This window comes from Oncorhynchus tshawytscha, linkage group LG26 (assembly GCF_018296145.1).
Source record: "Oncorhynchus tshawytscha isolate Ot180627B linkage group LG26, Otsh_v2.0, whole genome shotgun sequence".
Lineage (NCBI taxonomy): Eukaryota > Metazoa > Chordata > Actinopteri > Salmoniformes > Salmonidae > Oncorhynchus > Oncorhynchus tshawytscha.
The window spans coordinates 20,558,130-20,574,328 of NC_056454.1; the positions used below are offsets into that span (position 1 = coordinate 20,558,130).

The 16,199-nt window shown below is 44.8% G+C and overlaps 1 pseudogene; it reads right to left on the reverse strand.

Annotated features, from left to right (window-relative positions):
• Positions 1–1,635: 1,635 nt before the first annotated feature.
• LOC112225011 lies at positions 1,636–14,834 on the reverse strand (annotated as a pseudogene).
• Positions 14,835–16,199: the final 1,365 nt, after the last annotated feature.

Genomic DNA, 16,199 nt, shown 5'->3' on the forward strand with positions numbered 1-16,199 from the left:
TGGGAAATCTTTTTGTATCCAAATCCGGCTTTAAACTTCTTCACAACAGTATCTCGGCCCTGCCTGGTGTGTTCCTTGTTCTTCATGATGCTCTCTGCGCTTTTAACGGACCTCTGAGACTATCACAGTGCAGGTGCATTTATACGGAGACTTGATTACACACAGGTGGATTGTATTTATCATCATTAGTCATTTAGGTCAACATTGGATCATTCAGAGATCCTCACTGAACTTCTGGAGAGTTTGCTGCACTGAAAGTAAAGGGGCTGAATAATTTTGCACGCCCAATTTTTCAGTTTTTGATTTGTTAAAAAAGTTTGAAATATCCAATAAATGTCGTTCCACTTCATGATTGTGTCCCACTTGTTGTTGATTCTTCACAAAAAAATACAGTTTTATATCTTTATGTTTGAAGCCTGAAATGTGGCAAAAGGTCGCAAAGTTCAAGGGGGCCGAATACTTTCGCAAGGCACTGTATATCTGACATACCAATCAGCTCTCTCGCCAACCAACACAGGACATACATCATCTCCTGATGAACAGAATACTGGCTTAAAAACTTCAGAAGGAGTTGGTAATTGAAGACAGCTATTTCTGACGAGAGGGAGGGGTCAGCTCCAATCATCAATCATCAATCATCAACACACACATACAAATACACAAACCACAACAGAAACTGGGGAACGTAACAGTGGCTTTTGGCAAACTCCAAGCGGCTATAGTGTGCCTTTTACTGAGGAGTGGCTTCCGTCTGGCCACTCTACCATAAAGGCCTGATTGGTGGAGTGCTGCAGAGGTGGTTGTTCTTCTGGAAGGTTCTCCCATGTCAACAGAGGAACTCTAGAGCTCTGTCTGAGGGACCATCGGATTCTTGATCACCTCCCTGACCAAGGCCCTTCTCCCTCGATTGCTCAGTTTGGCCGGGCGGCTAGCACTAGGAAGAGTCTTGGTGGTTCCAAACATCTTCCATTTAAGAATGATGGAGGCCACTGTTTTTTTTCCTTTCTTTTGACTGCCAACCTAGGGTGTTAACACCGCCACTAAGTCCTGTCAATTTTCTATGAGGAGGTGTGTACTTCCGGGTATGAACAAAACAAAAATGCAAAAATTGAATTAAAGGGGTTATTTGCTTTCCGTTAGTCCATGTTCAATTTTGATACAATAAAGGCAACTTTCAAATTCAGAAACTAAAAATGTTCTGGTTCTTCTTACAATTTTTTTAACTTAAATCTAAATAACTTAACAGCCCCAGCCCATTTCTTTGCCTCTAACTGCAATGAAAAGGGACAAAGATGCAACTTTGTATTACAATTTATTTGTAGATTTTCACAATGTTTTTTTTCAATTGAAACATTACAAACAATGAAACAATGAGTGGCCAGACAGAAGCCACTCCTCAGTAAAAGGCACACTATAGCCGCTTGGAGTTTGCCAAAAGCCACTACTGAAGGTGAATGGAAAGGCTCTGGAGCAACGAACCGCCCTTGCTGTCTCTGCCTGGCCGGTTCCCCTCTTTCCACTGGTATTCTCTGCCTCTAACCCTATTAAAGAGGCTGAGTCACTGGCTTACTGGGGCTCTCTCATGCCGTCCCTGGAAGGGGTGCGTCACCTGAGTGGGTTGATTCACTGATGTGGTCATCCTGTCTGGGTTGGCCTAGAGTGGGCAGTATAGTTACTCTGGACTCTAGGGCCTGATGGCTTGGGCTGGGATTCAATCTGTAGCGCATTGTAGCGCGCTTGACATTTTAAGGTACTTTCTGATTGAGCCAACATCTGCAGCGTTTACTGTGAATGTGATCTCAGCAAACACAGGAACATTGCCTTTAAAAGGCACATTATCGTCGACAGCGCTCTACAACGAGCCTTTGATTGAATCCCAGCCTAGGCCACAGGAAGGACATTCACTCCTTCTTCATAGTCTTCTTCGTTCCACTACACTTGCGGAAGCAGACTTTGCAGCATTTAACAGTGACCATGACAACAATGAGAACTATAGTGAGTAGCAGAGTGAACACGTCCAGACTGTGGTACTGGATCCAGTTGAGGTCGTGAGCGGCGGGTCTTAGGTGTTCCGCTCCGCCGTGGCGCATAACAAACTCCGCCCAGAACACAGCCAGGTCCAGGGGCTCGATGGGACGGTCCTTATGTACCGCTGACAGCTTCAGCATCTTCTCCTTGTAACTGGGGCAGAAGGACAGATGCAACAGGGTTTCCAATCTCCTCATAGACTGGGGCTGAATTCTAATGAGGAACTCAGACGTTTATTTAAATCATGCATTGTTGACAATATATTTGCACTGAAACTCAATATGTAGATCTCAAGTTAGGATTTGGTCCCTGTACTGTTTGCACTGCTATATTTTTATCCTACTTGTCCTGTTCATTTGAGCTTGTGCACTAAAATGTGTCTACACCTCAACAATTTATAACTATTTTTACCAGAAAGGTGACATTTTAACCTATCTTGGAGAAAGCAGCATTACTAGTTATTGTTGATGGTCCTCTCATGATAAAAATTACTTTCGAGGATTATGTAGATTCCATTTTGGATTACATGTAGTTACATTTTAAGAGATTAATAGTTTGTATTTTCAGTGTATAACATGTCCTTGTAACATTATATATAAACGCAACATGTAAAATGTTGGTCCCAAGAAATGTTCCATATGCACAAAAAGCTTTTTTCTCTCAAATTTTGTGCACAAATTTGTTTACATCCCTCTCAGTGAACATTTTGTCTTTGCCAAGATAATCCATCCACTTGGCAGGTGTGGCATATCAAGAAGCTGATTAAACAGCATGATCATTATACAGGTGCATCTTGAGCTAGGGACAATAAAAGGCCACTCTAAAATGTGCAGCTTTGTCACACAACACAATGCCTCAATGTCTGAAGTTTTGAGGGAGTGTGCAATTGGCATGCTGACTATAGGAATGTCCACCAGAGCTGTTGCAAGCTAATTTAATATTAATTTCTCTACCATAAGCCGCCTCCAATGTTGTTTTAGAAAATTTGGCAGTACGTCCAACTTGCCTCACAACCACAGACCATGTGTATGGCGTTGTGTGGGTGAGCAGTTTGCTGATGTCAATGTTTTGAACAGAGTGCCCCATGGTGGTGGTGGGGTTATGCTATGGGCATAAGCTATGGACAACGAACACAATTCCATTTTATTGATTGGCATTTTGAATGCCCAAAAATATTGTGATGAGATCCTGGGGCCCATTTTCTATTAAAGGTATCTGTGACCAACAGATGCATATCTGTATTCCCAGTCATGTGAAATCCATAGATTAGGCCCTAATTTATTTATTTCAATTGACTGATTTCCTCATATGAACTGTAACTCAGTAAAATCGTAGAAATTGTTGCATGTTGCAGAGATGGCCGCCTCGCTTCGCGTTCCTAGGAAACTATGCAGGTTTTTGTTTTTTTACGTGTTATTTCTTACATTAGTACCCCAGGTCATCTTAGGTTTCATTACATACAGTCGAGAAGAACTACTGAATATAAGATCAGCGTCAACTCACCATCAGTACGACCAAGAATATGTTTTTCGAGACGCGGATCCTGTGTTCTGCCTTACAAACAGGACAACGGAGTGGATTCCATGCAGCGACCCAAAAAGACGACTCCGAAAAAGAGGGAAACGAGGCGGTCTTCTGGTCAGACTCCGGAGACGGGCACACCGTGCACCACTCCCTAGCATTCTTCTTGCCAATGTCCAGTCTCTTGACAACAAGGTTGATGAAATCCGAGCAAGGGTAGCATTCCAGAGGGACATCAGAGACTGTAACGTTCTTTGTTTCACGGAAACATGGCTCACTGGAACGACGCTATCCGAAGCGGTGCAGCCAGCGGGTTTCTCCACGCATCGCGCCGACAGAAACAAACATCTTTCTGGTAAGAAGAGGGGCGGGGGCGTATGCCTCATGGCCAACGTGACATGGTGTGATGAAAGAAACATACAGGAACTCAAATCCTTCTGTTCACCTGATTTAGAATTCCTCACAATCAAATGTTCAGTATACTTCCTTGTATTACGTTAACATGATGTCTGACCTCTTGTCGTTGATGACCTTGTTGAGGGCCTCCACCAGTTTCTCTGAGGTGATATCGAACAAAGTGAGCACTTCCCCGACACCCCTCACCGCCATGCGATGTACGTTGTCACTCTGGTCACCGAACAACGGAAGCATCACCATGGGAACACTGTTACAGATCCCCTCGTAGATACCGTGGGTTCCTCCGTGGGTGATGAAGGCCTTGACCTTGGGGTGGCCTAGAACATGGAACATAGAACATTCACCACGAAGAAGAAGATGTATTGTTTCTCTTGCAAAATGGCAACAACAGTAGCATGTGTTTACTGAGAAGAGTACCCCTCTGTAACGTCTGTAACCCAGGTGGTTTTCATCATAACTATATCATTGTAACATTATCTCTGATGATGAGACGAAACCAACCCAGCAGATCATTCTGAGGAAGCCACTTCATCAATCTGACGTTGTCTGGAGCGTTCTCAGGCACCACTCCTGTGTACCTCCACACCACCTGAAAACAGGGAACAGTTTACTTAGTTTATCAAGTCATATAGAATCATCTGACAATTCTGGATATAGTGGTGAAGGTACACAACTTTGTAGTGGAATATAAATGTGTGTCTGGAGAGTTTTAAGGCATAGCTCCAGTGTACACCACACAAACTGAACAACATAGAACAGCAGCTTGCCATGACCCTTGACGTAGTATATGGAGAATATGCAAATGTCATTGAAATCCATGTAATTACAGCATTCCTCAGAGTTAAGTACAACGGGGGACAAAGGACTTGTTCTTAGTCTAGATTAATGGTGGATTGGAGATTAGGCCTATATGCAGCGTTGGGTAGGTAATTTTCTAAATGTAATCCGTTAGTTACTAGTTACCTGTCCAAAATAGTCATCAGTAACGTAACTTTTAGATTACCCAAACTCAGTAACGTAATCTAATTACTTTCAGATTACTTTCCCCTTAAAAAGGCATTAGAAGAAGACAAAAATGAATATTACCAATTGAATGACATCTATTGCAGGATAAATCCATGTTAGAGTTTACATAGCTGGCCATAAATGGATGTTGCATTTTACATTACGGGTTGGTTATGTAGACTTCTTCTAACCCATTGCTTTCTGCTATAGATAATTATACAATCAGGCTGTATTGATTTTGTTTTATTAGGATCTCCATTATGTAACGGTTTTCTAGTGGTGATGAAGGAGAGTCGGACCAAACTGCAGCGTGTCGATTGCGATCCATATTTATTAAACAAAACGTAAATACGACTAAACACTAAACACTACAAAACAATAAACGTAAATGAAAACCGAAAACAGCCTATCTAGTGCAAACTAACAGAGAGTACAAGTAAGACACTAAGGACAATCACCCACGACAAACTCAAAGAATATGGCTGCCTAAATATGGTTCCCAATCAGAGACAACGATAAGCACCTGCCTCTGATTGAGAACCACTCCAGACAGCCATAGACCTTGCTAGACAACCCACTAAGCTAGAATCCCAATACCACCACCAAAACCCCAAGACAAACACACCACAATTACAAAAACCCCATGCCACACCCTGGCCTGACCAAATACATAAAGATAAACACAAAATACTTTGACCAGGGCGTGACAGAACCCCCTAAGGTGCGGACTCCCGAACGCACCTCAAAACAATAGGGAGGGTCCGGGTGGGCGTCTGTCCATGGTGGCGGCTCCGGCGCGGGGACGTGGACCCCACTCCTTTAATGTCTTAGTCCCCTCTCCCTTCGTCCCTGGATAGTCCACCCCGCCGCTGACCATGGCCTAGTAGTCCTCACCCAGAACCCCACTGGACTGAGGAGCAGATCGGGACTGAAGGACAGCTCGGGACTGAGGGGAAGCTCGGGAGTGAGAGGAAGCTCAGGAGTGAGAGGAAGCTCAGGAGTGAGAGGAAGCTCAGGAGTGAGAGGAAGCTCAGGAGTGAGAGGAAGCTCAGGAGTGAGAGGAAGCTCAGGAGTGAGAGGAAGCTCAGGAGTGAGAGGAAGCTCAGGCTGGTAGATAGATCTACCAGATCCTGGCTGGCTGGTGGTTTCAGCAGATCCTGGCTGACTGGCAGATCCTGGCTGACTGGCAGATCTGGAAGAGTCTGGTTGACTGGCAGATCTGGAAGAGTCTGGTTGACTGGCAGATCTGGAAGAGTCAGGTTGACTGGCAGATCTGGAAGAGTCTGGTTGACTGGCAGATCTGGAAGAGTCTGGTTGACTGGCAGATCTGGAAGAGTCTGGTTGACTGGCAGATCTGGAAGAGTCTGGTTGACTGGCAGATCTGGAAGAGTCTGGCTGACTGGCAGATCTGGAAGAGTCTGGCTGACTGGCAGATCTGGAAGAGTCTGGCTGACTGGCAGATCTGGAAGAGTCTGGCTGACTGGCAGATCTGGCGGCGCTGGGCAGACTGGCGGCGCTGGGCAGACTGGCGGCGCTGGGCAGACTGGCGGCGCTGGGCAGACTGGCGCGCTGGGCAGACTGGCGACGCTGGGCAGACTGGCGACGCTGGGCAGACTGGCGACCCTGGGCAGACTGGCGGTGCTGGGCAGACTGACGACGCTGGGCAGACTGACGACGCTGGGCAGACTGACGACGCTGGGCAGACTGACGACGCTGGGCAGACTGGCGGTGCTGGGCAGACTGGCGGTGCTGGGCCGACTGGCGATGCTGGGCAGACTGGCGATGCTGGGCAGACTGACGGCGCTGGGCAGACTGGCGACGCTGGGCAGACTGGGGGCACTGGCGGCGCTGGGCAGACTGGCGGCACTAGCTGCTCCATATAGGCTGACAGCTCTGGCGGCTTCTTACAGACTGACCGCTCTGGCGGCTCCGTGCTGACTGGCAGCTCCTTGCAGACTGGCAGCTCCTTACAGACTGACAGCTCCGTGCAGACTGGCAGCTCCTTGCAGACTGGCAGCTCCTTGCAGACTGGCAGCTCCTTGCAGACTGGCAGCTCCATGCAGACTGGCAGCTCCATGCAGACTGGCTGCTCTATGCAGACTGACAGCTCTGGCTGCTTCATGCAGACTGACATCTCTGGCTGCTCCATGTAGACTGGCTGCTTCATGCAGACTGGCAGCTCGGGCTGCTTCATGTAGACTGACAGCTCTGGCTGCTCCATGCGGACTGACAGCTCTGGCTGCTCCATGTAGACTGACTGCTTCATGCAGACTGGCAGCTCGGGCTGCTTCATGTAGACTGACAGCTCTGGCTGCTCCATGCAGACTGACAGCTCTGGCTGTTCCATGCAGACTGACAGCTCTGGCTGCTTCATGCAGACTGGCAGCTCTGGCTGCTCCATGTAGACTGGCTGCTTCATGCAGACTGGCAGCTCGGGCTGCTTCATGTAGACTGACAGCTCTGACTGCTCCATGCGGACTGACAGCTCTGGCTGCTCCATGCAGACTGGCTGCTTCATGCAGACTGGCAGCTCTGGCTGCTCCATGCAGACTGACAGCTCTGGCTGCTCCTTGCAGACTGGCAGCTCTGGCTGCGCTAAACAGGCGGGAGGCTCCGGCAGCGCTGTAGAGGAGGATGGCTCTGGCTGCGCTGAACAGGCGAGGCACACTGAAGGCCTGGTGCGTGGTGCTGGAACTGGTGGTACTGGATCGAGGACACGCACAGGAAGCCTGGTGCGGGGAGCTGCTACCGGAGGGCTGGGGTGTGGAGGTGGTACTGGATAGACCGGACCGTGCAGGCGCACTGGAGCTCTTGAGCACCGAGCCTGCCCAACCTTACCTGGCTCGATGCCCACTCTAGCCCGGCCGATACGAGGAGCTGGAATATATCGAACCGGGCTGTGCACCCGCACTGGAGACACCGTGCGCTCCACAGCATAACACGGTGCCTGCCCGGTCTCTCCAGCCCCCCGGTAAGCACAGGGAGTTTGCGCAGGTCTCCTACCTGGCATAGCTATACTCCCTGTAAGCCCCCCCCCAAGAATTTTTTGGGGCTGACTCCCGGGCTTTCTTGCCAACCGTGTTCCCTCGTATCGCCGGCTCCTCTCTCCGGCTGCCTCTGCTCTCCTAAGTGCCTCCACCTGTTCCCATGGAAGGCGATCCCTTCCCGCCAGGATCTCCTCCCATGTGTAGCAACCCTTGCCATCCAATATATCGTCCCATGTCCAATCCTCATTGCGCCGCTGTTGCTGCCTTTGTTGCCTCTCCTCTTTCGGCTGCTCCTGCCTGTTGACACGCCGCTTGGTCCGTTGGTGGTGGGTGATTCTGTAACGGTTTTCTAGTGGTGATGAAGGAGAGTCGGACCAAACTGCAGCGTGTCGATTGCGATCCATATTTATTAAACAACGTAAATACGACTAAACACTAAACACTACAAAACAATAAACGTAAATGAAAACCGAAAACAGCCTATCTAGTGCAAACTAACAGAGAGTACAAGTAAGACACTAAGGACAATCACCCACGACAAACTCAAAGAATATGGCTGCCTAAATATGGTTCCCAATCAGAGACAACGATAAGCACCTGCCTCTGATTGAGAACCACTCCAGACAGCCATAGACCTTGCTAGACAACCCACTAAGCTAGAATCCCAATACCACCACCAAAACCCCAAGACAAACACACCACAATTACAAAAACCCCATGCCACACCCTGGCCTGACCAAATACATAAAGATAAACACAAAATACTTTGACCAGGGCGTGACACATTAGCTGACACCAATGGCTACAGCTAGTCTTACTGGGGTCTGACACATAACGAAAAATACATTACAGTCAAAAGATTTTACAATTGACACTGTACATTAACATGTAGTTTGCGTGTGTGTGCATCTATCAGTTACACATACATGTCAGTACACACAACAAGTAGGTCATATGGGGGAGAGGCCTTGTGACTGGAGGTGTTGCTTTATTTGTTTTTTGATATGGAAGGGAGTTCCCTGCAATCATAGCTCTGTATAATACTGTATGTTTTCTGGAATTTGTTCCCGACCTGGGGACTGGGAAGAGACCCCTGGTGGCATGTCTGGTGGGGTAAGTGTGTTTGTCAGTGTTGTATGTAAGTTGACTATGCAAACAATTTATTTCTTATAAAAACAAGAAGTGATGCATTCAGTTTCCTGAACTCTTAGCTAAGAGGGACTGGCATGCATAGTATTGATATTAGCCCTCTGACGACAATGAAGAGCAAAATGTGCCACTCTGTTCTGGGCCAGCTGCAGCTTAATTAGGTCCTTTGCAGCACTTGACTAGACGACTGGACAGTAATCAAGATAAGATAAAACTAGAGCCTGCAGGACTTGCTTTGTGTAGTGTGGTGTCAAGAAAGCAGAGCATCTCTTTATCACAGACAGAGTTACAACCATTCAATATTTTTTGACCATGACAGTTTAGAATCTAAGGTAACACCAAGTAATTTAGTCTCCTCAACTTGTTCAACAGCCACACCATTCATTACCAGATTCAGCTGAGGTCTAGAACTTAAAGAATTATTTGTACCAAATACAATGGTCTTAGTTTTAGAGATGTTAAGGACCAGTTTAGTACTGGCCACCCATTCTGAAACTGACTGCAAATCTTTTGTTCAGGGTTGCATTAATTTCCCTAGCTGTGGTTGCTGACACGTATAGGGTTGAATCATCAGTATACATGGACACACAGGCTGAAATCTAACAGTATAGCTCCCACAATCATCTTCTTATGAATTTATTTCAACCAATCATCAGTCAATTGTGTTAGTGCAGTGCATGTTGAGAGCCTTTATCTGAAAGCATGCTGGAAGTCTGTTGTTAATTTGTTTATAGATGAATTGCATTGCATTTGAATGATTTTGGCTTCCCTCCAGGCCTGAGGACAAACACTTTCTTTACATTAAAATCCAGTCTGACCGATTTCCAGTCATTCCAATTCATTTAATACCCCTTGATCTTCAAGAATAGGATTTGCAAATCAGTGGTGGAAAAAGTACCAAATGTTCATACTTGAGTAAAAGTCAAGAAAACTTAAAAGATAATGACTCAAATAAATGTGAAAGTCACCCAGTAAAATACTACTTGAGTAAAAGTCTAAAAGTATTTGGTTTTAAATGTACTTAAGTATAAATCATTTAAAATTCCTTTATATTTAAGCAAATCAGACGGCACAAATTGTTTGTTTATTTATTTACAGATTGCAAGGGACACATTACAACACGAAGACGTCATTTACAGCATTTATGTTTAGTGAGTCCGCCAGATCAGAGGCAGTAGGGATGACCAGGGATGTTCTCTTGATAAGTGTGTGAATTAGACAATTTTCCTGTCTTGCTAAGCATTCAAAATGTAACAACTACTTTTGGGTGTCAGGGAAATTGTAAAGAGTGAAAAGTACATTATTTTCTTTAGGAATGTAGTGGAGTAAAAGTAGTCAAAAATGTAAATAGTAAAGTACAGATACCCCAAAAAACTACTTAAGTAGAACTTTCAAGTATTTAAAAAAAAGTACTTTACAGCACTGTTGGAACTATAGATTGGCCAAATTGTTTTACCTGAGCATAACCCCAAAACAAAGGACTTATTAACCTACTCTGTTGTTTATGCTGCTCTCATGGAATGGCATGCTTGAACACTCCTCTTAGAAAGAGGATTCCAAAAGGGTTATTTGGCTGTCCCCGTGGGAGAACCCTTTTTGGTTCCAGGTAGAACCCTTTTGGTTCCAGGTAGAACCCTACGTGGAAAGGGTTCTACATTGAACCCTAAAGGGTTCTACCTGGACCCAAAAACGGTTATTCAAAGGGTTCTCCTAAGGGGATAGCTGAAGAACCCTTTTAGGGTCTAGATAACACCTTTTTTTGTATGAGTTTACTGAAAAGTGCTATATGTGAAAAATACATGCCATATGCTGCATTTACTATAGGCCTATTGTTTACATTGTTGTTGGTGACACATTGATATCTCGATAAGCTGTTTAAGTCTAGCAAAAGTGGACGAGTTTGAGCATCTATCTGTTAGGCCTATGGACAGTTTTTCTTATCAGCACAAATGAGATTGAGCAACAAAAGCCCCACTCGTGGTCTTCTTAAATTAAACTTGTTTTTAACAATATGGAAGAAAATATCACTGAGGAGTTTAGAAAGGAAGAACTGCCTCAAATTCTTATTCCATAGGCTGAGATCTGTACTATGTAGCTGTTGCAAGAGCGGATTTTTCACTGGCTGTCCACAGGTCGCAAAAACAATGATACGGCAGCTTAAAATAATTGAAAAGTAATCGTAGAAGTAATCATCCAGTTTTTCAAATGTTTCTGTAATATGATTACACTTCTTTGCTGCTGGTAACAGGTTACAGATACATGTAACAGATTACAAAAAAACATGTAACGGATTTCATGTAAATCATTAGTCCCCAACCCTGCCTATATGGTTAGCACGCATAGTACTGTGCTATTACAAACGAACATCTCAACTAAGCTAACATATGGCATTGTTTTAAGATGGTCATACTATTGATCATTTAGCTATTTGATTTTGAATTTCAGGACCCCATTTGGTATTAAAAATATATATAAAAAAAATGTTATTTGATGAAATATTGAATTTGGCCTTTACTACTACAGCCCATAGAAACGCATTCATTCATAAATATCAGAAAAGACAGTAAAAACATAACTCATAAGGAATAAGGTTTTAAAGTGTCTGTCCTATATCTAGGAGATGTAAGAAAGCTCAGGAAATATGTTGTCAGTTGTTGATGTCTACAGAAGACGTAGAGACTGTATACTTAAAGATTGTGTTGGTCAGAAATGGTTAACTGTGGGAAACATTATGTAATAGACAGACGATGGGTGCATTCCAAATAACACCCTATTCCCTATATAGTGAACTACTTTTGACCAGCTGTGGTCAAAAGTAGTGCAATATATGGAATAGGGTGCCATTAGGGCCAGCATCGAGATGTCTTTACCCTCTGAGGGATCTTGCTGAAGGCATCAAAGAACTGCTTGGCATTCTCCTCAGGCATCTGAGAGATCATAGAGCCCAGGGTGAAGACCACGAAGCCATCCTCTCCTGACTCATCCACAAACTAATCCAGGTCCTGTTGAGGCACGGTGGAAGAGTTAGTTTACAAAAATATTTTACATTTACACTGAACAAAAATATAAACGCAACATGCAACAATTTAAATGATTTTATGAGGAAATCAGTCAACTGAAAAAAAATAATTAAGTCATAATCTATGGATTTCATGTTGCTGGGCAGGGGTGCAGCCATGGGTGGGCCAGGCCAGGCCAATCAGAATGAGTTTTTCACCACAAAAGGGCTTTATTACAGACATAAATATTCCAAAATTTCATCAGCTGTCCGGGTGGCTGGTCTCAGACGATCCCACAGGTGAAGAAGCTGGATGTGGAGGTCCTGGGCTGGCGTGGTTACACGTGGTCTGTGGTTGTGAGGCCGGTTGGATGTACTGCCAAATTCTCTAAAACGACATTGGAGGCGGCTTATGGTAGAGAAATGAACATGAATTTATCTGGAAACAGCTCTGGTGGACCTTTCTGTGGCATTGTACTGTGTGACAAAACTTTACACTTTGGAGTGGCCTTTTATTGTCCCCAGCACAATTACTTGTTCCTTATCTTTTATTTCTTATTCTTGATTAGGGGCTTGTAGGTAACCACTTCACTGTAAGGTTTACACATATTGTATTCGGTGCATGTGATTAATAAAATTTGATTTGATTTTAAGGTGCACCTGTGTAATGGTTATGCTGTTTAGTCAACTTCTAAGAAGTAAGAAAAACAACCACATATTACAGTTATTGCAAGTAGACCCTTCTCCGATATATCTACAGAACCACACACACGATGAACCAAACACACAATGAATTGTGGTCCTTCACTATGCAATGGAATTGTATGTACATACAGGCAAAAAACAAAGAGCAACTGCTGTGTGAAACCTTACCTCATGGTGCTCATCAACATTTCACATTGAACAATATAAACAGACAAGGCATCAAATTATTTAATTCACATTAAAAAAATGTATGTCTAAATTCCACACATCAGTATTAGAACAGTCTTTGGTCTGCTTAGCAAAACATTAACTGAAGGAGGGAGGGTGAAGTTGTGAAAGGATACCATGCCTTGATAACACACCCTGTATTCATAGAAGATAAAGGCATAATCAACCCTACAACAATCACATCTAACCCCATCCCTTACCCCACAGAACAATCCCTGCAGAGTAGTTTATCTTCCTCTGGTTTGTCGGGTAGGAACTAGAAGGGCCCCTCAGTTCCTCTGTTAGATCATAGTGGCCACATTCCAGGAAGAAATAACATGTCTGTCCTAAATGGCACCCTATTACCCAAATAGTCAACTATTTTTGACCAGGGCCCAAAGGATTCTGGTCAAAAGTAGTTCACTACATAAGGAATAGGGTACCATTTGGGACACATCAATGCTGTTCCTGGCTCAGGTTTCACTGGCTGAACACAGTGTTTAGAAAAGAGAGAGAATGCAGGGTAGTACATAGAGGGACGCTCTCCCAAAGTGAATGTTGAGCAGAAACTCTATTTCAATGTTTTTCTTTGTATTTTCTGGGATGTGTGGTGTGGGGGTATAAATGCCACAGTAGTGAATCTATCCCTTGAGGTTTCTGGACCTGGTTCTATATAGGGTGCACAGCTACGCACAGTTGAAGTTGTTTGTTCTAAAACATACTCTTATGAGACTCACTGCTGGAAGTGGAGCTCTTTTACCACAGTTGAAGTTGTTTGTTTTAAAACATACTCTTATGAGACTCACTGCTGGAAGTGGAGCTCTTTTACCACAGTTGAAGTTGTTTGTTTTAAAACATACTCTTATGAGACTCACTGCTGGAAGTGGAGCTCTTTTACCACAGTTGAAGTTGTTTGTTTTAAAACATACTCTTATGAGACTCACTGCTGGAAGTGGAGCTCTTTTACCACAGTTGATGCCTCCAATAATGACCATGTTGGGCATCCTGGGTTTGGGATACTCAAAGGAGTAGTCATACCTCAGCAGCCAGATCACCCCGTGACCCAGCAGTTCCCTTTACGTCATGTCCTTATCTAGGTACCTACTGGTCAGCTCATCAAAGCTGGCAAACATCACCGTACACAGGTAGCTCTCCAGACTGTACATGAGCATGTTCTTAACCCTCCCTAGGAAATCCATGTGGTCAGTGTTGCCTGAGTGGAAGTGTGGTACATAGGAGGGGGGAGTGGGGCACTGGGCAGCCTTCTCATCCAGCCCACAGGGGATCCCCCTCAAGAAGTACACCACTGGGCTGTTGAAGGAGTCAGCGATGATGGATCCACAGGGTAGAATGGGGTCAGTCAGCATCAACTGAAGTATTTCTCCTCTCAGTCGCTTCATCAGGGGTTCGTCATACAGCAGACCCTCACAGCCTTTCACCTGCATGGTGGTGAAGTGAACCAGGTGCTGCACGTTCACGAATATGTCCATTACATCCGGGGCCTTGAGGAATGCAGCGTCCTTCAGTTTGTTGACATTCTCCTCCAGCTGTGCCTTGCTGTAGGGGACCCTGAAGGTCTCAGTCCTGTAGTAGTCAGAGCCCTGGATGAGGATGGATGTGTCAGGGACCAGCACAACCATCTCATAGCCTCTGGCCGCCAGCTCCTTCACCAGCAGCTTCATGCTCAGCCAGTGGCTCCCATCTACAGGCATCACCAGGACCTTGTCCCCCTGGACAGGTGCTGGACACAGGGCAATGCAGCACAGCAGAATCAGCAGTCCCAGCCTAAGCCCCTGCATGATGCTGCCTCCACCCATTATGCTGTCACCACCATGCTTCACCGTAGGAATGGTGCCAGGTTTCCTCCAGAAGTGACACTTCTCTTATCAGACAAGAGAATCTTGTTTCTCGTGGTCTGAGAGTCTTTAGGTGCCTTTTGGCAAACTCCAAGCGGGCTATAGTGTGCCTTTTACTAAAGAGTGGCTTCCGTCTGGCCACTCTACCATAAAGGCCTGATTGGTGGAGTGCTGCAGAGGTGATTGTCCTTCTGGAAGTTTCTCCCATCTCAACAGAGGAACTAAAGAGCTCTGTCAGAGGGTCCATCGGATTCATGATCACCTCCCTGACCAAGGCCCTTCTCCTCTGATTGCTCAGTTTGGCCGGGCGGCCAGCTCTAGGAAGGGTCTTGGTGGTTCCAAACTTCTTCCATTCAAGAATGATGGAGGCCACTGTGTTCTTGGGACCTTCAATGCTGCAGAAATGTTTTGATACCCTTCCCCAGATCTGTGCCTCGACACAATCTTGTCTAGGAGCTCTACGGACAATTCCTCATGGCTTGATTTTTGCTCTGACATGCACTGTCAACTGTGGGACCTTATATAGGCAGGTGTGTGCCTTTTCAAGTCATGTCCACTCAATTGAATTTACCACAGGTGGACTCTAATCAAGTTGTAGAATCATCTCAAGGATGATCAATGGAAACAGGACGCACCTGAGCTCAATTTTGAGTCTCATAGCAAAGGGTCTGAATACTTATGTAAAAAGGTATTTCTACAAACATGTTTTCAATTTGTCATTATGGGGTATTAGGTGTAGATCGCTGAGAAAATGTTTTTAACATTCATTTTAGAATAAGGCTGTAATGTAACGGAATGTGGAAAAAGTCAATGGGTCTGAATATTTTCCAAAGGCACTGTATAGATGTAGGATTTAATTTGACCATTTTCTCACAGCAGGAAAATAATCCCGTAGCAACCGGAAATGAGAATTATTGTATGGATTATTTGTATGGATTATAATTAATTGATATTTTTGTAGAGGCTGAGACATTTTAGGGCAAATCAAGTCTGACATTTTAAAGTGTAAACTACAAACTTTAGAAGCTTTTTTAAACATTGAATACACTACAAGTTTGCATTTCCTGCAACAACAGGCTGATCAAATTAAGATCCTCGGCCAATTGTCGTAGCAGTAGTCGTGTTCACAACTGAAGAGCATAGCCTGTTTGCCTTTCACTTTAGCTTAATTGGATATTGTTGTATGTGTAAGCAATACCTAAGTTAGCTATATAAAGTACCAGATAGACCATTTACAGTAACTACTGTTCATTATTGCTCAGTAAATAAACACCATCAGCCGACTGAAGATCTAGCTAAGTAGCTACAGAAAGTAATGGAGAAATT